At 48.9% G+C, this 23321-nt stretch overlaps 1 long non-coding RNA gene across 1 annotated transcript; it reads right to left on the reverse strand.

The window, feature by feature from the left end:
• Window positions 1–11422: 11422 nt before the first annotated feature.
• On the reverse strand, window positions 11423–12302 carry LOC120691654. The gene is made up of 3 exons (XR_005682343.1): window positions 12136–12302; window positions 11771–12065; window positions 11423–11678 (listed from the first exon to the last, which is right to left on the reverse strand). It is a non-coding gene; the product is annotated as an uncharacterized LOC120691654 (long non-coding RNA).
• Window positions 12303–23321: the final 11019 nt, after the last annotated feature.

A 23321-nucleotide genomic window follows, 5' to 3' on the forward strand; every position in this document is an offset into this window, starting at 1 on the left:
GCGGAAGGAGCGCGATAGCAGGTGCGTGTCTGAGGAGGATCCGCCACCGTACGCAAGCATTCTTCTAGCACCAGAGACACAAGACATGCCCGTTCTCATCTGGAGGGCGGGTGCGGGGTGTTAGAAAGAAAACTACCAAAGGGATTTCCATGATCCTCTCCCTTGTGTGGAACCGTGTATCCACAACACCCCTATTTATAGGCAAACATTGACATGAACGACCCGGGCACCCAGCGGGCCGGTCAAACAGGGCACACCAGAGGCCCTCACCTAACCAAAACCCCCTCTTGAATGCCGATGAGACAGCGCCAGCTCGCCAAGCGACCGCCGCGCCACTCGGGGCACGATCGCCGCACGACCCACCAATGGGAGGCGGCCCCGAGCAGGGGGGAAACCGAGGCAACCATGGCATGGCGAAGAGACGTGACGACGGGCCTCGAGATTCCACAGTACCAACGCTCTATCCGGCCATCAAGACGGGCAAGATCCCATCACGCCATCGCTGGCGCATGCCGAAAGCTGAGAGCGCGGGCAGTTGGATGGGACGCCCTGGTCAGGGGTCATCAAGACCAAGTCCAGTGGCTCCGCGATTATTAAAATCACAGAGCCACTCGGGGGGCCTCTGACGGGGGTGTAAACCCGGGACCCCTAACGGGCCCGACTCGTGCAAAGGGAAGCCCAGTAGATTCACTGGGCCGGGAACGGCACGGCCCACCAACCTGCATGGGGAGTTACCTTCGCTCCTAAGCCAACACAGCCAGGAACCCGACCTTCGGGACACGCGGCGGCCCCCCGACCTGGCGCCCCGGGTCATAGACATGCCGGATGACCCGGGACGTGCGCTCCAAGGACGTCGCTCCTCCTGACAGGCGTGCCGGCCAAAACAGGCCCCGTACAAGCTCCACGACGCTAGCTCTCCTTATCTTGCGGCGTAGACGTAGGCTACTGGGCTCTCTAACAGAGGGACAGCGCCGCCAGTGCATGCCCCGCGACACTACGGGAGAGGGCATCAACGGACGTCGCCTCCTGCACCATAATGATGGTCGCCTCTGCGCACCACTCCATTACGCCAGCGAGTGTGACCGGACACCCCCTGCATGGCCTCAGTAAGACGCCCCTCACTGGGCATGCTGTCCTACAGGCAGGGGCTATGTGAGGGAGACATGAGGTAGCCCTGCAGATAAGGAGCATAGATCCAGGCAGACAAGACCGGAGGTGATCCCCAAACGACCATCCGAGTGACTAGGCCATCCCGAATGACCTCGGATGGGACAGCGCTTGGACAACCCGTTGCCCAAGAAAACCGACCGGGATCAAGCCACCCCACTCCCGACTGACCGAGTGGGCCCCGACGACTGACAAAGACGAAGGACACCCCGACGGTGCCAGGGACACAGCGCTAGATATATGTAAATGTGGGCCCTACCTTGGACTATAAAAGGGAAATCCCCCCATGTAGGAAAGGGTTGGACTCCTGGAGGTTCAACGCTGCTAGATTCAGCTTGTAAGCTCCCCTCTAAACTTTGAGCACCTGGGCTCGAGAGCAATAGAGCAAGAACACCACCCCCCATACTGGACGTAGGGCACATTCAGCCTGAACCAGTCTAAATCCTCGAGCCTTTGCGTGTTAGACCATATCCGATCAAGCGCACAACAAACGACAATCGAGTAGTTTTGTAATCGCCCATTTCTCGCAGTGACAGTATGCCACATGCCCACAAGGCATGTCAAAAAAAAAAGAGCAAAAGATAGCCCCTATCCAAAGAAAAAGAAAAGGAGAAGAGATGATTCATACAAAGGAGTTCATCCACCATCCACTATCCACCAAAAATATTCATTTATCGACACACTTGCACATCTTGATCAAGGTTTATGACTTGTTTCTCCATTGGATCCAGTTTTTTTGACTTAGCAAAATATGAGAAGCAAGTTTGCCTTTTTACCCTCCATACCTACAGCTCCACCATAAAGAAGCCTTAGGAGTAGGATCAAAAAGAAAGGCACAAAAATAGGCCTTGGTGAGGAATAAAGCATAAATGAGTGATTCAAGAGATCATTGAAGAACTACCTTTCTTTTCAAAAAATTTATAAAACCTCCGGATTGACGGTTGAACAAAAGGGGTAAGAAATTAGCACTCTACAAGACTGTTCTGGCCCTCAACCGCCAAAGTCAAGGTGATGCTATAAGCTCAATAGGGGTAAGGTGAAAGGTAAGAACAAGGCCAAGTTATTCAAAATCAAGGTAAGAAGCATTTGGTTGTGCCTTGGTTATCCGTCAGGAATGCGACATTGTAGAGACTCCTGATCAACAACCTAAGTCTAAAACTTTGCTCGGGACGAGCAATGGTCTTGCTTGGGAGAGTTGTTGATGGTCCTTAAGTACCATTTCTGATTGTCAACTAGACTCAATAATAAAGGAAAACTATACACCTTACTCACATTTATGTTTCACTAACCTTGTTCCACAGTTATTTTGGAGTTTGTATGATTTCAGAGGAGCAAGAGCCAAATAAGAAGAAAACACGATGAAGACACCACGCAAATACACAGAAGATCGCAATCGGTGTCACTCCCTTACTAGAAGGTCCCACCTGGCAGAGCAAACAGGGGCGCCACAAAATTTGTACAAAAGGATAAGGTTGTCGGCCCACAAATTAGCTTGCCAGAGAAGGATCAGGACAAGAGGTGGCAAGGTGGGGCCGGCCGACCCCACAGGTCGGCCGCACCTGGCCGGCCTCCCGTCCAGGTGCATTTCGAGGGGGAGTCACGGCCAAGGCACCTGATCACCTTCCATATGTGTAGATGGCAGGAAACTGACCTTCACTAGTATAAATAGGGCCCCCTCTCACAACACACACACACACACCATTTCACACCCTCTCTCTCCCAAGGCTCTCTCTTGCTCTTAGTTTAGGGTAGTGGAGCTAGGCTAGTTTTCCTTTAGCGAATCAAGTCGTCCTCAGAGTCGTTGAGCGATCCTTGACTCTCGATATGGCTTTGTATTCTTTCTGTCAGTACTCTATTCATAATATAGAGCTTGTTCATGGTTGTTATGCTATCTTCATAGTTTATCAATCCATGCTTATGTTTATCAAGAGTTGTGTGACGAGTATGGTTAGGCCAGATGTTCAGGGGTCGGATAATGGTTCGTTGTGCTTTCGGGCTTGCTCTAGTGCTTTGCTTGTCCATCAGGAGTGTGGGAGCTCTGGGGGCATTAGAGTAGTGACCTCGTGCATAAGCGCGGTGCTCGGGTATGCGGGATCTAGTGGATATTCCCGTGCTCCATGGTGTGAAAGGGATAGACGGCATGATGTGACAGCCATGTCCATCCGGCGTAACAACAGTTGTTGCGTTTAGCGAAGTCTCTGACATTTGGGTTTGATGTAGGAGGTACATAAAGAGGTAACGGGACTAGATGTTCTCAAGTGCGGGACCTTCTCCCCGTTATCCCATTTTCCTAGAGTCTGCACCCTTAACCATGTTTTCACATAACCTTTGCTTTGAATAGATACACTAGGACACCTAACCTAGCCTAAGCTCCAACTAACTTAACATAGGATAGTTTAGTTCGCTCTTTTGTTCTTTTCTTTCTTTCTTCCTTGGGTGCTGGATGCGTGATCGTGTCACATTACCCTGCTTTATCTTTTATATCATGGCTTACCCCTGCTAGAGTTTTGCCTATTACTTGAGGAATGATGTCATGATTAATGTTAAGTACAGTACTTTTGCCACTGCCATCCTTTGGGAAAAATATAAATAACGATACCCTTACTCTTCGGGTGAAATACTACAACGGTATATCCGTGCGCTTGCGAATCCCATCTGTAACCGTATAGACTATACCACAAGAGTGGCAGTCCTTGGTCCAGTTGCTAGGGCTTAACACCTCCGTTCCTAGTGCTAAGGAAAGTCCACGCGTTTCTGGCGCCGTTACCGGGAACTAACCCCTCCTCGTGGTGACGTTAAGAAATGCCAACAAGCATTTCTGGCGCCGTTGCCGGGAACTAACCCCTCCGGGTGGCGATGTTAAGAAATGCCAACAAGCATTTCTAGCATCGTTGCCGGGGACTAACCCCTCCTGGTGGCGATGTTAAGAAATGCCAACATCGTACCTTAACATCATCATGCCAAAATGACACGTCTGTGAGTATCCCGTAACAGCTTGTAGGAGAGCATGAGGGTCTCTTAAGCTGTCTATCTGTCGGAGTGAGCTTGTGGTTGCCCAAAAAGGCTAAGGCAAACTCATCTAACATAAGGTTGGCTCCGAAAGTGGGATTATAGAGAGCGTCCACATTTTGATCTCGTAAATGGCAACGAAGTGACGAGGAAGGGGGGTTATGTTGAATTGGGTTTAGGGACGACTCTCCTTCCTGTAGCCATTCGTTACTCATCAACGTTGTCAACTCTTGAATCATCTCCCGAAGATAATTCTCTTCTGAGGGATCCATAGGGGTGACAAGGATTGATGGTCGCTTCTGACAGAAGTATCTTGAAGTGTTGCCAAAATCTTCAAAGTGATCGCACTCGATACTTCGGAGAAACTCCGGAGGTAGAGGATCCTCTTCCTCTGGTGTTTCAGGTTTAAGTTCAGGAGAGAGTTCAGGGGTCGAATCTATTAACTGGCTTTCTAAATGTTCTGATTCGATCTCTGAAGGTTCCTCTTGACGCATCTCGGGTTCTGTCAGAACTGGCTCGTGGATACAAACGAAAGAGGTTATGTCCAAAATTTTATTAAGGACTTCCCTGCCATCGGATGGGGTAAGATGAGCGAAAGATCCTCCAAAAGTAAGGTTGAGATGGTGTGCAGACTCCTTGTCAAGACCAGCAAAAAAATACTGGAGCAGTAAATGCTCGGGTAATAACAAGTCAGGGCCTGACTGAACCAATAAGGTAAATCGAGCCCAAGCTACACCGATCAATTCCTTATCATTCTGAACGAAAGTTTAAATTTCCATTCATAAGGCACATATTCGTGAAAGCGGGAAGAACGCAGAATAGAATCTATTCCGAAGTTCAATCCAACTTCCGTCCACACATCCTACGACACGAATATACCATTGCTTCTCTTCCTCCGAAAAGGAGAAAGGAAACAACTTCCATTTGAGAGTTTCTCATGTGTCATGCCTGGAATTTTCAAGCACTAGCACACTTGCTCAAATTTGAACAGATGTTGGTAGGGATTTTCCCAATCCCTTCCTGAAAAGGAATTTTCCTGAACTAAGGCTATAAAGCCTGAGCTAAGTTCATAGCTGGTGGAAAGAATTGGGTCAGCAGGAGACGCTAGCTCATAAAACTCGCTCTTGGGTGAAGAGAACTGTTCAAGGGATAGCTGCTCCATGGATAACGGGGCTTGAGGTAGAAGTAAAGAAAAAGAAAAAGATATGAGGACGACTGAGTCCGAAGATAATGTAGCTACCGTTCCCAGGAAACGGCGCCAGAAAGCTCGTTGTACTTTGTAACATCACGAATAAAATCCGCAAGCGCACGTATACCGTTGTAGCTTTCATCCAGGAGTATTCCATGGTATCATATCCACTGAAGAACGTGAGTACACTATCTACGGGTTCAGGCTCATCCAAGGACACACACTGGTGTAGGAGGGATAGGACAGAGAGGACTTCCTAAGATTTGGAATCTATGCTTAGAAGAAGAGATACTTCGCCTTATACTTCGAGCTACTGGTTTCCCCTGGCTTATACAAGCCAGTTGCTCCGGTAATAATGCTCTATCCGATATCTGAACATGGAGGGTTACTAGGGCTCGAACAGGGCTATCACCACCTGCCGGCTACCTCTACAAACTATGGGAGTATAAGACAACTAAGTGGTAAAGTCTAGCCTATACACCATGTCTACGCTCTACCGTACTAATCCTAACCTTGGCCGAGATTATCCTTCTCTATCCGGAGTCTTAAGCTAGGATCAAATGCTACTCTAAGCATACACTCAATTCAATATAAGGAAAAAAGAAATAACTTGCAACCAAACTCTAATTCTAAATAAGAAGGTCTCGAACACTTACAACCGAATAAGCATCCGTCGAGGTACAAGCGGAGAAGAGTGCCGACAAATCTGGCATTTCCCCCGACTCCACCTCACTCTCCTCCTAATCTTCTACACCCCTAGGCTACCTAAAGCATCTAGGATGAAGATCTTCAAGCTCCAAAGGAAGAGAGGATGAAGGTGAGGTGTGTGCAGTGTGTTTCATTTCTTCACCCCCCCCCCTTGTATTTATAGATGGGAGCCACGGCCGAGGGGAGCTTCTTCTGCTGCTCTTCCCCTTGAAACTGACTTAAGCATCCAATGAGAGACCTCCATGTGGCAGCCTTGAGGCGGTGGGGCCCGCTGGGCCGTCGGCCGACCAGAGTGGTCGGCCGGCCACCCAGTGGGGCCAACCGACCTCAGTCTTCTTCTGGTGGGTTGAGCTCTGGGTCCACTTGTCATTGGCACGGGGAAGAGCTTCTATTATGTCGGTTTCTTGCTCTGGTGGGCCCTCTAATCCATGTGATGACTCGTGTCGCGCTCTGATTCGTCGAAACGTCGTGTCTTGGATCATGCCACACCATTTTGCTGCAAATGTAGCTAAAAATCACCTGCACACATTCTCAAACACCATCTGTGGAATTCGTTAATAAATAAATCTATCCAAGCATTCATCCCACATTATGGTTGAATTTTTTGCTGGAGTTGACGGTCAAAATGAGTCGTTAGTGACCGTCAACAGCGACTTCCTTCTACACACCCGCGGGAGTCTCCTCTGTTTGGCCAGCAGGAGTATCCCCGACCTTTGACTCCAATTGAACCTTAATGATTGGGGGTCCAGCAGGATCTAGGTCTGGGGATCCCCCAGATCCACAATTCCAAAGTCGGCGGGTTTACTAAACAAGATAACAAGCATCAGAAGACAAGAATCCAGCTAATGGTAACATAGTACGAATGGATTCACTTACTAGGTGGATTTCTTGATGGACAACTTCCTCGTCCGCAGCAGCTTGGAGACGATGGTCGTCCCCGACTGACTCTGTTCTTTTGGCATTTGAATAGAGTCAGTCACCGTGCTACCCCCAGGACTGGACTAGGCGGATGCGGCGGGATTGGCAGCTGAGCTACGCATCCGCTTCTCCGATGGAGAGCGGGGCCTATTGAGCACAATTTGATCAGATATCAAAGCATGCTCTTTGGCACTAGAAGCCAGAATGTATACTTACTTGTCATCTTCATCGCCATTAGTTGGCGGCGTCTTTCGCTTTCGCGTGTCAGGCGACTCGATCTGAGGCTCGCCATCTACCCCATCATGCCGGGCAGACATAGTCCGGCTCCCATCATCACCACCACCACCTGAAGGACCTGGTAATGCATCAACAAGACATTGATCATATTCAGTCTCAAGAATTGGACAAAGGACATAAAAAGGTAGAGTAATCAGATGCACACTTGAGTCAGATTGTGCACCAAGCACAACTTCTGGAAGCGGAGGCCTACTTTGATACTTTTTGAGATTAATCTCACGAAAAGTTCCAGATCAACGTGACTACTGGGTATTGAAGTACTCGATATTCACTACAAGTTGACTACTCCAAAAGTATCTCCCGAGGACGTCTGCCAGCTTTGAATGTTCCCTTGATACTAGCTTCTACATTAACACCCTTCATCAGTCGATCCACTCGACGCTTAAGATCAGCATGGGAAATTTTGAATCTAGTATAGCAAGTGGGGTCCTCTTCACCGGTGAATTGGAATCCCAAATGCACTCGTTGTTGGAGCGGTCGAATCCTCCGGAGCGACCAATGCGCCACCACCGAAGCTCCGCTAATTTTGTTCTCCTTCTTCAACAACTCTATCTCCCCGAGGAGAAAGTTAACTTGATCCATATTTCCTCCCCTAGAATTCCAACTAGCCCTTTTCACAGAAGGGCCAGCAGATCTAGGCGGCAGGGCAGGCTCCTGGTTCTCACCGTAGAACCAAAGGTCCTTCCAATCGATAACCTTGTCGGTCATCTTATAAGGAATGTACTTCGAACCTACGCCCTGACACAACTGCAAACCCGCACCCCCCAACTACATCTACTTTGGTATCACTGGGTTGGGTTTCAAGTGAAAAAGGTGTTGGAAAAGATCAAAATGGGGTTCAATCCCCAGGAAAGCCTCACAGAGATGGACAAAAAATCGAAATATGAAGGATGGAATTAGGGGTCAAGTGATGCGTTTGAATCCCCCCAATGATGCAAAAGACCTCAAAAGAAGTTGGAGGTGGGGATTCTGAGGCCGCACAAAACATGAGAATGGAAAATAATAGTTTCACTCGGTTCCTCATGAGGAACCGAATCCCCTAAAGATTTCCGCCAACTAACCACTTCTCAAGGTTGGAGAAGATTCTCCTCTACAAGACCTAAGAGATGGAAGTCAGAGCACTTACTCGCTCACCACCCCTCGATCTCCACTTGGTCAGCAGTACAACCCGCCTTTCCCTTCCCCTAGACCTTCTTGGGAGCCATCCGGATGAGGGAAGCAAATCTTCTCGCTTCACGTTTGGGGGCTAGCGGTGGCTAGTTTCTCGTGGCAAACGGAAGCAAAAGCAAAAGGCGGCGACGGTGGAAGGGTCTAAAGGAACTTGAGAGCATGCTTAACCTAGGTTTAACCGAGTGGTTAAATAACCTAGGCAAGGGCAATTTCGTGAATACTTGGAAGCCAAAGGGCCACGCGCCAGTTAAAGAGTTATTTCAGGAGATAAACTCCGAGATTCCATAAACAAAAACAATCATCCCGAAAAATCATGTTTCTCTTTGGCTTTTACACTTTTTCTAGGATTACATTCTGGAAAAAGCAAATACACAGATCTACAGGGCCATCGGCTGTTACAAAGCTTCAAATCTTGTAATCATAAGAATATCGCAAGTCCTCTTCTTGCATCTTGAAAAGGAATTTCTCCTTCTCCGTGATATGTTTCTGCAACAAAAACAATGTCATCTCCAGAGATGCCATTGAGAGGGAAACCATTCGGAGATTTCCCAGGAGTATGACACCACCAGTCCAGCGCAACCTCTGAAACTCCATCCACCTCTAGCCACCCAGGTACAAGATGCCTAGGATGGTTAAGATGTACGAAGCAAGACCGACGACTAGGAAGATAGCAAGTATTCTTGTTGCTCGCAAGTACTCTTCTAGCACCAGATTCTAAGCAAAAACTACTCCTATCAGGAGATGGAGAACTTTCCAGAGAGAAACTCCAACTAAGAGCCATGGTTGCTACGGTAGAATGACTCTGGCAGAAGCCTGACCTATTCATTTATAGAGAAAATAATGCACTTGAGTTTAACCCGTGACACTACAAGACAAGAAGCTCATGGGTGAAAAGAGTAGATTCCATCTACAGTATGCACCATGTGACTCTTCAGACACTTACTCACTTTATCTAAAAAGTGACTTTATTTGAAAGATCACCTCAGGTACTTTCGGTGAAAGGTCAGTAAAGTATGCCACGACTTGGGATCCTTAATTCCAAATCACGGGATTTCAATTCAAGGCTCGGGGGCTACGAGATACATATCATAAATGGCCTATTTTTTCAAAGAAGATTTGAATTTCAAATGAAATTTGGAAGATCTTTTGAAGACTGATTTGATCCTCAGCCTAATTCTACGATTTAACCCAAGGCTCGAGGGCTACTCCATATGGAATGCGAGTATATCACGCACCATATATGAAAGAAGATTCAGGGCCTGAGCACCTCTTAACCTCGATGCAACCTAATAAGTACTCGGAAGACTACTTGAAGCACTTAATGAACTCCAGGATGACAAGATGTAACCTGAAAGCAGTCGAAGCACTCGAACACGCTTTCAGAAGTACTCGACGCCGGCAGATCTCGACTACGAAGAGCTCGGGGGCTTCTTAGACCCAGGGTAGCGGGACTACTCACAGACGAGGAATATTCTAGAGTAAGGGACAGCGCATGGATGTACCTTACCTCTTCAGTAACTACTCGCATAGTAGTAGAACTAGTTAATGTACAAGGGAACTACCTGACTACATCCGAGTAGGACTCTGATAGTACTCGGCTAGGACTTTCCATGTAACCATGTTCCCCCAGAATATATAAGGGCGGGTAGGGACCCCTCCAAAACAACGATCAACACCTAGGTAATACAAACAACCACACAGGACATAGGGTATTACGCTCCAGCAGTCTGAACCTATCTAAATCTTTGTGTTCCTTGCACCATCGCGTTCTGATCTCGGAAAGTCCCTGCCTACAATCAATCTCCTCGGGATATACCTCGGAGAGCTTGGCGGTTAAACACCGACAAGCGTGTCTTATATTAGGCCAGTCTTAGTGAGAGTGTCATCGGCATAGTTACCAAGACTATGAACTAGGTAGTCGAGTTCAAGGAGTGTCATGGTGATAACACTTTTCTCACATTCCATGACACTCCCATCCTCCCTCTTTATAATAACTCTACCATGTCAGCAAATTTACGTTCATGACACTCATATATCAGTTCCATTGAGACTGGCCTTATGAGACTTGAGTAAAAAGTGGTTACAGCTGGCTTATATATTATACTCTCCGTCCCAAATTACTAGTCGTTTTGGCTTTTCTAGATTTATAGATTTTACTATACACTAGAGATAATATATATAGATGCATAACAATCTATAAAAGCCAAAATGACTATTAATTTAGGGTGGAGGGGAGTACTAAAGTTGTGTAGTAAATTTTAAATTTTAGTACCTATTAGCACTCATAATCTGTAGTGTATCCTATGGAAACCAACCAGGAACTATGGAAACTCTAATCTAGGTCACATGATGCTCATCTGATGGCTAGGGTCAGAAGTTGGATTTTTTTGCACTTAAACCCCCCATCCCATCGTGAGGAATTTCAGAATTTGTGTCCCAATTTGCACGCCTCACTGGATTTGGGACTCGGTTTGCGCGCCTATCGGAATTTGACACTGTTGATGTGAATTGTTCTATTTCAGGTGTTCCTTCACATTTTCTCTCTTTTAACTCATTTTCCTTTTTCTTTTTATTTTCCAAGGCACTTGAAATGACCAAAGTACCCTTGCCTCTTATTTATTCTCTCTGTTCTCTCACGATGGGCACTGGTTCTCTGTTCTCTCCCGTTGGGCAGCCATGATGGGCGACTGGCTCTCTGTTCTCTCCCGTTGGGCGACTGACTGCCGCAGACCCATCCCCACCTCACCCCAGCAATGCCCGGCCCTTATATGGTCCTTATTTTTTCAAAATTTTGACAGCACATCCCCATATATGATGCATTTGTAAGAAATAAACATTTAACATATCACACTGGAAGTAAACAAAATGACATTGATCATCTCCATGTGGTTTCACGGCAATAATTGGTAGCATACAGCAAGGTTCCATGGTTCAAAGCAAGGTTCCATGGTTCAAAGCGCCAAACGTAAGCAAAGTTCAAAATGTCAAGTGCCATCCGAAACACAAAAGTGCCATACATGCCATACAAAACCAATCAAAGTACATGACCACAAGTGCAGTATGGTATTTATTTTTTTATTTTTTTTTTGCCTTCCTGGGAGTAATCTTTTTCACTGCCTGCTTCTTCCTTGCTACTCTCATAGGAGTAGTGTGCAGATCAAGAGGAGGGGCGACAGCAACAGGATTAGAGGCCTCTAATTCCATGCTTAATGCCAATTGCCTGAAAAAGAGTATACAAAGTGTAATGAAGTCATTACAGGTCCATTGGTTCATATAGATTAATTAAGGTTTAGAATTTGCTGAATATCTCACCTTCTAGTGACAAGACCAGGACTTTTGCTCACACCAGGACTTTTGTTCACAGCAGGACTTTAGTTCACAGTAGGACTTAATGCCATTTGGCTAAAACAATAAACAATTGTCAAGTTGGCTAAAAAAAATTAGAAATAGCTTGCAGAGAAGGAAAATTGTAGAATCTCTCCTTGTCACAGGACCAGGACTTCTGTTTATAGGGATTTCCTGTGCAGGGCCTTCCTGTGCATCTCCTTTCCGTCTCTTGCTAGAACCAGGTGGCCTTCCCACATTCCCTTTCTTGGCACGACTTTTCCTATAAGAGTTGTAAACAAGGATTATGAGATGTTCATTTATCAACCTACAACAAAAAACTAAGATGCTACCTCTTCTTAGTTCCATTCAGAGGGCATTTTGATGAGTTGGATCGATGACCAAATGCTTCGCAATTTTTACATTGGACCTGCCATAAACCTTTGGTTCTAGGATTGTTTCCCTTGTTCTCTAGAAACCCAGGTATCATATTCTTTGTCTCCCTACTGCTCTCTTTGTTAGAGGAGGCAGAACCTTGAAGCCAAGATACACCTTGGGCCATTGAGAGTTGTCTGGCAATGGCTTAATGATTCCAGCATATGCTGCCCTAAAATGATGTACTGAAAAGTAAGGATGTAGATATTCTTCCATCTCAGGATTTCTGTAAGTAATTATGAGGGCCAAACCATGTGGGCATGGCTTCCCTGATACTTGCCACTCAACTTTGTCCTTAATGTATCTGCAAGCTCTGCTATTGGGAAGTCCTTAATGTCCTTCACCCAATTGTTCCAAACCTCTGCAACATTGTTCGTGTTATGTTCGCACTTGATCTCTTCTGAGAATTTGCTCCTCATCCAAAGGAGGCTACGGTGCTGATCCAGATAAGGCTTAACCTTGCTACTTGCTTCATATATCTTGTTCATTAAATAGTCATGATATGCTGGCTGGAATGTCCTTGCAGCAGGATACATGCGCCCAAACACTGGGCCCTGAAATTGCTTCACAAAATTCTTCATCAAGTGCAAGAAACACTCTCTATGCTCTGCGGCTCTGCCCAAGGAAAAAATGCCTTCACAACTTTCTCTATACCCTTGCAAGCATCTGAACTTATAGCTAGATTTGGAGGATTACCAATTGCCTTTTGCAGTTGTTGCATAAACCAAGTCCAATTGTCAGTAGTTTCTCCATCAAAAAATCCAAATGCAACTGGAAACATCCAGTTGTGCCCATCTAATGCAGTGGTTGATGGCATGTGCCCATTCCACCTACCATTGAGAGCTGTGGAGTCTATACTCAAGTATGGCCGACAGCCATTTAGGAACCCATCAATACTAGGTTTGAAGCAGCAAAAGAATCTATGAAAATACATACCATCTTCTTTCTGTATGACTTCTATCTCTACCACACTCCCAGGCATCTTCAGCTCTACCTCTGCCTTGAAGTTGAACAATAAGCCAAAACTCTCTTCCCATGTACCCTTTACTTTTTCTGATGCAATCTGTAGACCAGCCCACACCGTGGAACATCCAATTGTGACTTGATATTTATCCTCTAACTGAGCTTGCAACTTCTTTGCACCTAAGCTGGGGTCCTTCTTGAGAAGAGGGATAGATTTCTCAGCTACCCAATGGTATGAAGCCATCTTAGTCTTCACTCTACTAGTTGATGAACAAAAATGGTCATGTTTATTCAATGTAACCTGCAAAATGACCACATTAGTCACAGTATAACAAAATTAATATTAGGTTAGTATGAAACAAAATATGCACTACAATTGGATGCAGAGTTAACAGTTTGTACCCTGACTTGCTTCTCATCACGCATCAACCTTCCCACAATAGCCCATGGACAACCCTCAACTTTGCAATAGGCCCGGAACCTATCTCTACAGGATTTCTCTGTTCCCATGTTAAACTGACGCTTTATGGCATGTTGCCTCGCTGCTGCCCTGAATTCTTTCATAGAAGGATAGATTGTTCCAACTTCCATAGGAGGGTCTTCCATATCATAAAAAGCTAACTCTTCACCAGGGATTCTATCATCAACTGGTAACTCTGCCCCTGTGAGGTCCATATCACCAATGGCAGTAGTGTTTACAACTTCAGACTCATCAACTGGTAACTCTGCCCTTGCTTGCTCTGCTCTCTCATCTTCCGCTTGAAGACCAAGAAATGCATACATAGCATCTTCACTCATCAATGGGACTGCAGAACCTATTTGGTCTTCTGCAATTGGTTCGATCTGTAGGCTATCCCAATCAATGACATATGGAACCTCCTTGCCTGAGTTTACTTGAGCACTACCATTCTCTGTCACCACACTACTCATGACACCCTCTGTGATACCTGAGTTACCTTCCATTTGCATAGCCTTGTCCTCAACATCCACAAACAAAAACAGCTTCTTTTCAGCAAGCCTTTCAGAGAATGCAAGTGACAAAGCTACATCATCATCCAAATTCCTTTCCCCCATACCAGACATATCAAATTCAGAAATCAAAAGATGCTGGCAACTTCCCCATTTAACCCTAGCTGCCAAGTCCTTCTGTAAATTCTGCATGGTGTATGAACGATAGTCCACAATCCATTCATCGTACTTCCTTTGCATATCAACTGTTGTACCGTCATCAATCTTAGCGGTGAATTGAGAAATCTGGACGCACAACCTAAATGCCCCATCCAGATCAATCCTACCGAATACCAAAAAAAAACATACGTATCAGTCGTGGTCCTTCTCTGTTCCCATTTCGTTCATGGATGCTGCATCCTCAAATCGATCGGAATCGAACTTCGCTGCTACACACTCGCAAGCACATAGATCAGAGGACAGTTCTTACCCAGCATCCATCGCGAAGGGTAGGAGCGTACCTCCCGTCGGAGATCACTGCAGTGCGGTGTTGAAGGCCATAATTTCACATTTTAAGCCGTCAACTTCTCGGAAATAACATGAGCTTTACACTATGTTCCATTCATAGTTTGTTTAATTCTAACGAGTTCCATAAGTTTTGGATGAGTTTTGATTCCAGGAACAGGTGTACCAAAAATGGACAGAAAAGGGCAAGAGGCCGGCCGGCCTGGCACCTCCAAGAACACGGTCCCGGCTTCGAACCAGTGGCAATGTGACACATGCATGGGGCTCTGAGTTGAGGGTTGGGCCTTGGTTCAATTGGATACACCAAAAGGCTTCAACATCCATCCAAAGATCCACAAGACAGCCCAAGACCAAAAGAACTTCAGCAACCCACTTCCCTGGAGAATGCACGAAGGCAGAGCGGAGTCTCGGCAAAACCAGAGGCCGAGATGGGCCAGAGGGAGGCCGGCCGGCCTCCCCTAGGCCGGCCGGCTAAGCAACTGCAACAACCGGGCAAACCCATGTTACGTTCCTGGCTGGTCGGGCTGGACGGAGCAGTGTTGGACGGCGGAACTTGGCGCAGGTTGTAGCTGTGGTGGGTGGAAGGTCGAGGTCTGGGACCCTGGCGAGTCGGCGCCGTCTGCGACGTCGCCGGATAACTGGGAGAAAGAGACGGGGAAACAGAGAATAGGCTGGGAAGCTAGATGTATCTCATTAACTGCCTAGTCCAAACTGATACAATGTGATCTTATATAAGATTATCTCCAGGAAAGCAAATATAACTAAGCAACAAGAAAGTACACAACCAATCTCCTAAATCTTCTCTAACCGAAACGTCCATATCTATCCGTTGGACTTGCAGCCGGATTGTAGACCGTCTGGGACTCCTTTAGCCACGTTTGTTGCCGGACTCCTGCGGCACGACCATCTTGTTGCGGCGCTGGTAGGTCTTGCCGGTCATAACATCTCTCCCCCCCTGGAGCAACAGCTCGTCCTCGAGCTGGTAATCAGGGTACAGTCGCTTGAAATCGTCCAATGCCACCCAAGCGGCTGACGAAGCATCCTGATCAACCCATTGCACTAACACTTCATAACGACCACGGGCAAGCCTACCTCGGAGAACCTTGGCTGGCTGAGGGCAGACACGCCCATGCTGTACCGGGGGCAAAGGAGCTGGCGCCACAGGAGGAGTTCCGTGAAAGGGCTTGAGTAATCCAACATGGAAAACATTATGCAAGCGTGCTCCCGCTGGCAAGTCCAAGCGATAAGCCACCTCGCCAATCTTTTCTGCCACTTGATACGGCCCAAAATATCGTGGACCGAGTTTGCCACGACCCTTCACAGCGAGAGAAGCCATCGGCCGATGGAGCAAACGAAGCCAAACCCACTGGCCTACTTCAAAGGATAACTCTCTATGTTTCTTGTCATACTGCACTTTAGCATACTGCTGTGCCTGCTCAAGACGATCACGAATTTCAGCAATGAATTCATCTCGCTCAAGTAGCTGTTGCTCAACCGCCGGCAAGCGGGCTTCACCCTGTTCATAAGCACGCAGCGCAGGGGGATCACGACCATAAACCACCTTAAAAGGCGAAGTCTTTAGTGATGCTTGATAAGAAGAGTTATAGCAAAACTCTGCCCAAGGGAGCCAGCGAACCCACTGCCTAGGCCGATCTCCTGTCAAACAGCGCAAATACATAGCTATGATTTTGTTAGTAGCCTCTGATTGTCCGTCCGACTGAGGATGAAAAGCAGAAGTGAACTGCAAACGGACACCAGTAAGATTGAATAACTCCTTCCAAAAATCACTTGTGAAAACTGGGTCCCGATCGCTCACAATAGTTGCCGGCAGCCCGTGTAGGCGAACAATCTCCTGAAAGAAGGCCTTTGCCACTGATGCAGCCGTGTAAGGATGTCCCAAAGGAATAAAGTGTGCATACTTAGAAAAACGATCCACCACTGTCAAAATAACTGTCTTGCCATTTACCCGAGGAAGAGCTTCAATGAAATCCATGGCAATGTCAGACCAAACTGTTGATGGAATGTCTAGCGGTTGTAATAACCCACCCGGCCTTAGATGTTCTGTCTTATTTCGCTGACAAGTCTCACAGTTCCGCACATACTCCCGCACCAAACGACGATCCCCCGGAATGTAAAAGTCAGAACGGAGGCGGTGGAGAGTTTTCTGGATACCCTCATGCCCCAGACCATGAGCAAACTCCAGCAAGGAAGGAACAACATCATATGAGGCCGGAACAAACACCTTGCCATTCTTGAGCAGCAACTGATCCACCATTGACCATCCGTCTATACTTTCCTGGGCCTTATTCCTGTACTCCCGTAGGGACTTATCTGCCTCCAGCAATTGCCTGAGTGTATCAAAGAAAGAGAAAACTGGGACGGATAGAGCATTGCATACCGCAGAATTTTCCTCATCGCGACGAGAGAGAGCATCAGCCACAATATTTGAAACCCCAGGTTTAAACTCCACACGGAAGTCATATCCCAATAATTTAGTGGCCCAGTGATGTTGTGGAATTGTTGAAAGGCGTTGATCGAGCAAGTATTTCAGGCTTTGATGATCTGTACGGACGACGAATTCTCGGCCCCACAAATAAGGCCGCCAGTGCTTGACTGCTTGTACTAACCCAATGAGTTCACGCTCGTATGCGGCCAGCTTGGCATGTCGAGGCGCGATGGCGCGACTGAAGAAAGCAATAGCCCCCGTTCCTTGATGGAGCACAGCACCGAAACCTGACCCAGAGGCATCACATTCAACAATGAAAGGTGAACTAAAATCTGGGAGGTGTAGGACTGGAGCACTGGATAGTGCTTTCTGTAGGGCGCTGAAAGCTGCAGCGGCTTCCTCGGTCCAACGAAACCCCTCTTTCTTCAGCAGTTTGGTGAGAGGTGCAGCTATCAGCCCGTAGTCCTTGATGAAGCAGCGATAATACCCGGCCAAGCCAAGAAATCCCCGAACAGCACGCACTGACTTGGGCTGCGGCCATGACAAGATAGCTTGCACTTTGCTTGCATCCATGGCCACTCCCTGTGCCGAGATAACATGGCCAAGGTAGCCCACTGATGTTTCCCCAAAGGAACACTTAGACTTCTTTAGAAAGAGCTGGTGTTGCTGTAAAGCCTCAAATACCGCCTGAAGATGCAGCAGGTGCTCAGACCACGATTTGCTATATATCAAGATGTCATCAAAAAATACCAACACAAACCGTCTGAGAAACGGCTTCAAAACTGAATTCATCAAAGCTTGGAAAGTCGCTGGTGCATTTGTTAGGCCAAAAGGCATCACCAAAAATTCAAATAGGCCCTGATGAGTGCGAAAAGCCGTCTTTTCCACATCTTGAAAGCACATGCGCACTTGATAGTACCCTGAACGGAGATCCAACTTGGTGAAGAACCGTGCACCACGCAGCTCGTCAAGTAGTTCTTCTACAACTGGAATGGGAAATTTGTCTTTGATGGTAGCAGCGTTAAGAGCCCGGTAATCAATACAAAGGCGCCAGGAACCATCCGGTTTCTTTACGAGTAACGCAGGAGAAGAGAAAGCTGATGAGCTGGTTCGAATAATGCCTTGGAGAAGGAGTTCTGCACACTGTCTCTCAAGCTCATCCTTCTGAAGATGAGCGTACCTGTAGGGCCTGACTGCAACTGCTTCTGTACCCGGTTTAAGGCGAATCCGATGCTCAATGGCTCGCTGCGGGGGCATGCCGTGGGGTTCTTTGAAAAGGCCGTCGAAAGACTGAAGCAGTTCCGGCAGTAGGGTGCCCGGTGGCATCTCCAAGGATCGAAGGACATGGCCGGACGGCCGTTCAATGCCGCACCACTGGATTCTCTTGTCTGCTACCCGGAACGTAAAGGTCTGCTCTTGGAAATTCCATTGAATGTCCCCTAATTGACTCATCCAGCTGACTCCTATCACCATATCAAGGGAGCCCATAGGCAGTGCGTGTGAATCAAACCAAAAATAATCACCGCCAACCTTGCCACGCACCTCAGCTAGGCGTCCCGGGCTACGGACGTGATCACTGTTTCCCACTGTAACATTCAGAGCTTCACTGGTGTCCAGAGGGATACCCAATTCCTGGACAACACGGGTATTGATGAAGTTCTTTGACGAGCCGGAGTCAAGGAGAGCCGTGAGCCGGCGGCCTCCAAGGAATACCCAAATCTTCATCGTTGGAGCTTCTCTGGGTTGGATGCCCGTGAGGGCGTGCAGGGAGATGCTTGGTGGCTTTTCGCTCTCGGCGCGAGAGGCCAGAGGCGTGTGGAGGAAGTGTAGTTCAGGATCTCCAATGTCCTCCGTGGGCTCGTCGTCATCGGCGTCGTCCGGTACGATCTCGATCACTGCAAGTTGCTTGCAGCGGTGTCCAGCGACATATTTCTCGGGGCAATTGTAACATAGCCCCTCTGCACGGCGCTGGGCCATCTCAGCGACCGTGAGCTGACGGCGAGGGAGCGACGCTGCACGTGGTGCTCCTGCTGGGCGGCCGGCAGCTGATTGGGAGGCCGGAGCCGGCCCAGCGTACACCCCGGCCGGTTGGCCGCCGGGAGCTGCGAGTTGCCCGCCCGGACGGAATGGCGCGCGACCACTCTGCCACTGCGACGCCGGTTCCAGGGCCAGCCGTTGCTCGAAGGCACGAGCGTAACGGATGGCGTCGTCCAGTGTCGCCGGAGATTGTATGGCCACGTCTGTCCGCAAAGGATTGACGAGGCCCGCGATGAAGAGAGTTCCACCTCACGACAGGCGAGCGCGACGAACTGCTTTGCATAATCCTCAACCGTGCCAGTTCTGCGCAAGAGAGAGATCTCGCCTAGGGGTGACTCTGTGATGGCCGGCCCAAATCGGCGATGTACCAGTTGACAAAAGCGCCGCCAATCCGGTTCGCCCTGTGTTGTTTCAAGCCGGTAGTACCAAAGCTGTGCTGCATCAGTCATGTGCAGCGAGGCCATCCAAACCTTCCTGTGCTCCGGGGTGTTGTGGCCTCTAAAGTACAGGTCACAACGATTGATCCATGGCAGCGGATCACCAGTTCCATCATAAGACGGGAACACCATCTTGGGCTTGAGGAAGGCCTGTTCGTCCTCCACCGGATCCACGCGCGCAGCCCCATATCTTGTCTGCACTGGTGGTGGTCTTGGGAACGGCGGCGGCGGCGGCGGTGGCGGCGGCGGTTGCCGCGGCCTCGGTCCAAGTACTCCATCATCCTCCGCAGGCTTCTGAGTGTTGCTCGAGCCGGACGAGCGATCGCCGACTTCCAAGCGCTTAACTGCGACGGTGACGGACTTGAGATGATCGCCCGCTTCCTTCATGGTTTGCTGCAGCGACTCCACAGAAGTCGGCAGTGCCACCAAGGAGGCGACGCTAGGGACCAAGGGCTCCAGGGCGGACACCGTGGTGTTCATCTTCTCCATGAGAGTCTTGAGATCCTCAATCGACTGTTGAAGAGCATCCATGGTGATCGAGGTACCTGAGCAATCTGATACCAGATTGTTACGTTCCTGGCTGGTCGAGCTGGACGGAGCAGTGTTGGACGGCGGAACTTGGCGCAGGTTGTAGCTGTGGTGGGTGGAAGGTCGAGGTCTGGGACCCTGGCGAGTCGGCGCCGTCTGCGACGTCGCCGGATAACTGGGAGAAAGAGACGGGGAAACAGAGAATAGGCTGGGAAGCTAGATGTATCTCATTAACTGCCTAGTCCAAACTGATACAATGTGATCTTATATAAGATTATCTCCAGGAAAGCAAATATAACTAAGCAACAAGAAAGTACACAACCAATCTCCTAAATCTTCTCTAACCGAAACGTCTATATCTATCCGTTGGACTTGCAGCCGGATTGTAGACCGTCTGGGACTCCTTTAGCCACGTTTGTTGCCGGACTCCTGCGGCACGACCATCTTGTTGCGGCGCTGGTAGGTCTTGCCGGTCATAACAACCCAACTGCCAACCGACTCTAGGAGATTATCAGAGCCGTTGTCCGAAAGGCGGTGGCCACGTGGCGGCACCCCTAGGCCGGCCGGCCTAGGGGAGGCCGGCTGGCCCCACTTTGCAGTGTCTCATGCCCCGGCTTCGCGTGGAAGACAAGCACACTAGCCTTACCTGCTTGCAACTGACGCTACGGGGAATAACTGCCAATTACCGACCTTGGAAGGGCTATAAATAGAGGCCCATCACTTCAACACACACCATTGGAGCTCTTCTCTTCCACTTGTACTTTCTAGAGTAGGTTAGTAGCTTGGGAGTTAGAGTCGAGTCGAGCTTGCTCGGGACTCCGGAGTCGTCGGAAGTCTGATATAGCTCTTGTATATTTCTTTTGACATTATTAATATAAGTTATCTTCTTTACTTTTCTGAGTCAGCTTTACTTTACGTAGTCTTTCATTTACTCAAGTCTGAGGTTCAGCTTGAGCACGGAAGTTGTCCTTTAGCTTAGGCTAAGTTATCTCTCTTAGTAATCGGGAACTTATCTTACGGGTTTTCTCGCCCGGACTAGAATATCTCAAGTTAGTGCTCTAGGTTGAGGGGGATTTCTCACGAAGGCCTCGAGAGAAATCCTAACACCGAGTGCAGACGTGGTGTCTGACCTTAGTGTTAGCTAGAAAGTGTGTTCCACCCCACGAAACCGTTGTGGTAGTCGGTAGGTGGTGACAGCCCTATCCGTCCTTTGTAGTCCACCACATTCGAGTGTTTTCATAGCAGTAGTGCATGTTGCCGTTAGACTCTCTTCTCATCTCTTTCTGAAGTCCTTCCTCTTCCAGCCGCCGAATTAAGCTCTGCTTTTCTGAGAACTAGTTAGGTGTTTAGTCTGATCTAAAGAGGCTAGCTCGATAGTTCAGAAGTGTATCAGGTGTCTTATCTCGCTCGTTGTCCTCCCAGCTCTACCTCTCTAAGGTTTAGAGTCTCCTTGTGTCACTCGGTCATTGCCTGGCCACTTATTTTACTTATCTATCTGGCTTACTCCTGTCTAGTCAGTCGGTCGATAAAGCTAGTACGGTTATCATTCGGTTTACGATACTCTTTACCATAGTGCTTCCCTAAGAAAAAATACGATACCCTGAAATACTCCAAGGTGAAGTGCTACAGCGGTGATTCTGTGCGCTTGCATAATATCTATTCTAATCGGGCATAAGAAACGCCAACACACGGCGGCCTGGAGGTAGTCACCGGTGGAGGGTGGGAGCGCACCTCCCGTCGGGGCTGCTGCGGCGCGGCGCGGGCGCGCGGCGGCCTGGGGCAATCGCAGAGGGAGGGGAGGGCGCGCCTGTCGTCGAGGGCAGTTGCGGTGTAGAGGCTTGGGCCCGATTGCCGCCGGCGCTTGGGGGCGGGAGCGGACGTCGCCGGCGATTTGCGGGGGGCGGGGGCGGCCGTCGCCGGCGCAGGGCTGGGGGCGGGAGCGGCCGGCGCCGCCTCTCCTTCTTTCCTGCGCGGGTGCGACAGAGAGCGCCGGCCTTGGGTCTGGCCTCTAGCGAGGCTTGCGTCCCGTGAATTCCAAATGGATAAGAAGGGGTAGTTTAGTCATTTCATGTGTACTGCAAAAGAAAATGAAAAGAGAAAATGGGTGAAAAGAGAGAAAATGGGAAGAAACACCTGAAATAGAACAATTCGCAAGGAGGGTGTCATTTCGAAAGGCACGCGAACTGAGTTCCTCAGTGAGGCGCGCGTTTTGAGACCCAGATTCTGAAATTCCTCTCCCATCGTAATCTCGTTTTTTTTTGCAAATAACCCCCCGAGCTCCCCTGGCTCCAGTTCGCGTCCGCCCGTGTCGCTTCCTTACCCCTGTCGTAAGTCGCCGCTGCGTACCATCGATTCGGCGTCGTCGCCTACACGCGATTCAGGGCCGCCGCCGCCAGCCCGTGAATCAACTTGGAGATGCTGGCCTTGAGTCTGGAGTCCTCCGGCGGCCCGTGTTTCGCCGCGCCGCCGAACACCGGAGTCCAGGGCACGAACTGACTCCATGGCAGGAATGCCGGACTCCAGGGCACGAACGCCGAACTCCAGGGCAGGCTCGGGTGGACCTCGGCCGGAATCCATGGCGGTGTGGCCTCACAGGCTCACGCAAGGACGGCGGGCGGCGCACCTCGGCGGCCTCACGCAAGGACAGCGGGCGGCGCACCTCGGCGGCCTGGCGACGGCGTCCGAAACAAAACAGGCCGCCGGCATCCGAAACAAAACGAAACGAAACGAGCCCGACAACGGCCTGGTGACGACCTGGCAAACGAAATGGTAGCCAGACGAAACAACACCGCGGCGGGCGAACGAAACGACCGATGCGGCGCCTCTGATTTTGGGAGGTTATTTGCAAAACACGATAATAGGATGGGAAGAGTGAGGGGCGTAAGTGCAAAAAAAATCCCACCTCTTCCCCTAACCATCGGATGAGCATCCTGTGGCCTAGATTAGAGTTTTCATTGTTTGCACATTGATCTTCATAGGATACACTGCCCTCGTAATTATGCTAAAATTTTTTAGCCTTAAACCCCATTAGCACTCATGTTTAGATAAATTAGTGCTAAATTTTAGCGCCTTTGGAGATTAGCACTTGGTGCTAAACTTTAGCACCTTCTAAATGCCATGCGAATGCGATTGAGGGGCTGAGGGGAGGAGATCCAGTCATCCCAGCCAGCCCCACCTGTTGCAACATCATCATCAGGGTCAGGTGACGTGTCAGATGGGT

This window comes from Panicum virgatum, chromosome 9N (assembly GCF_016808335.1).
Source record: "Panicum virgatum strain AP13 chromosome 9N, P.virgatum_v5, whole genome shotgun sequence".
Classification (NCBI taxonomy): Eukaryota; Viridiplantae; Streptophyta; class Magnoliopsida; order Poales; family Poaceae; genus Panicum; species Panicum virgatum.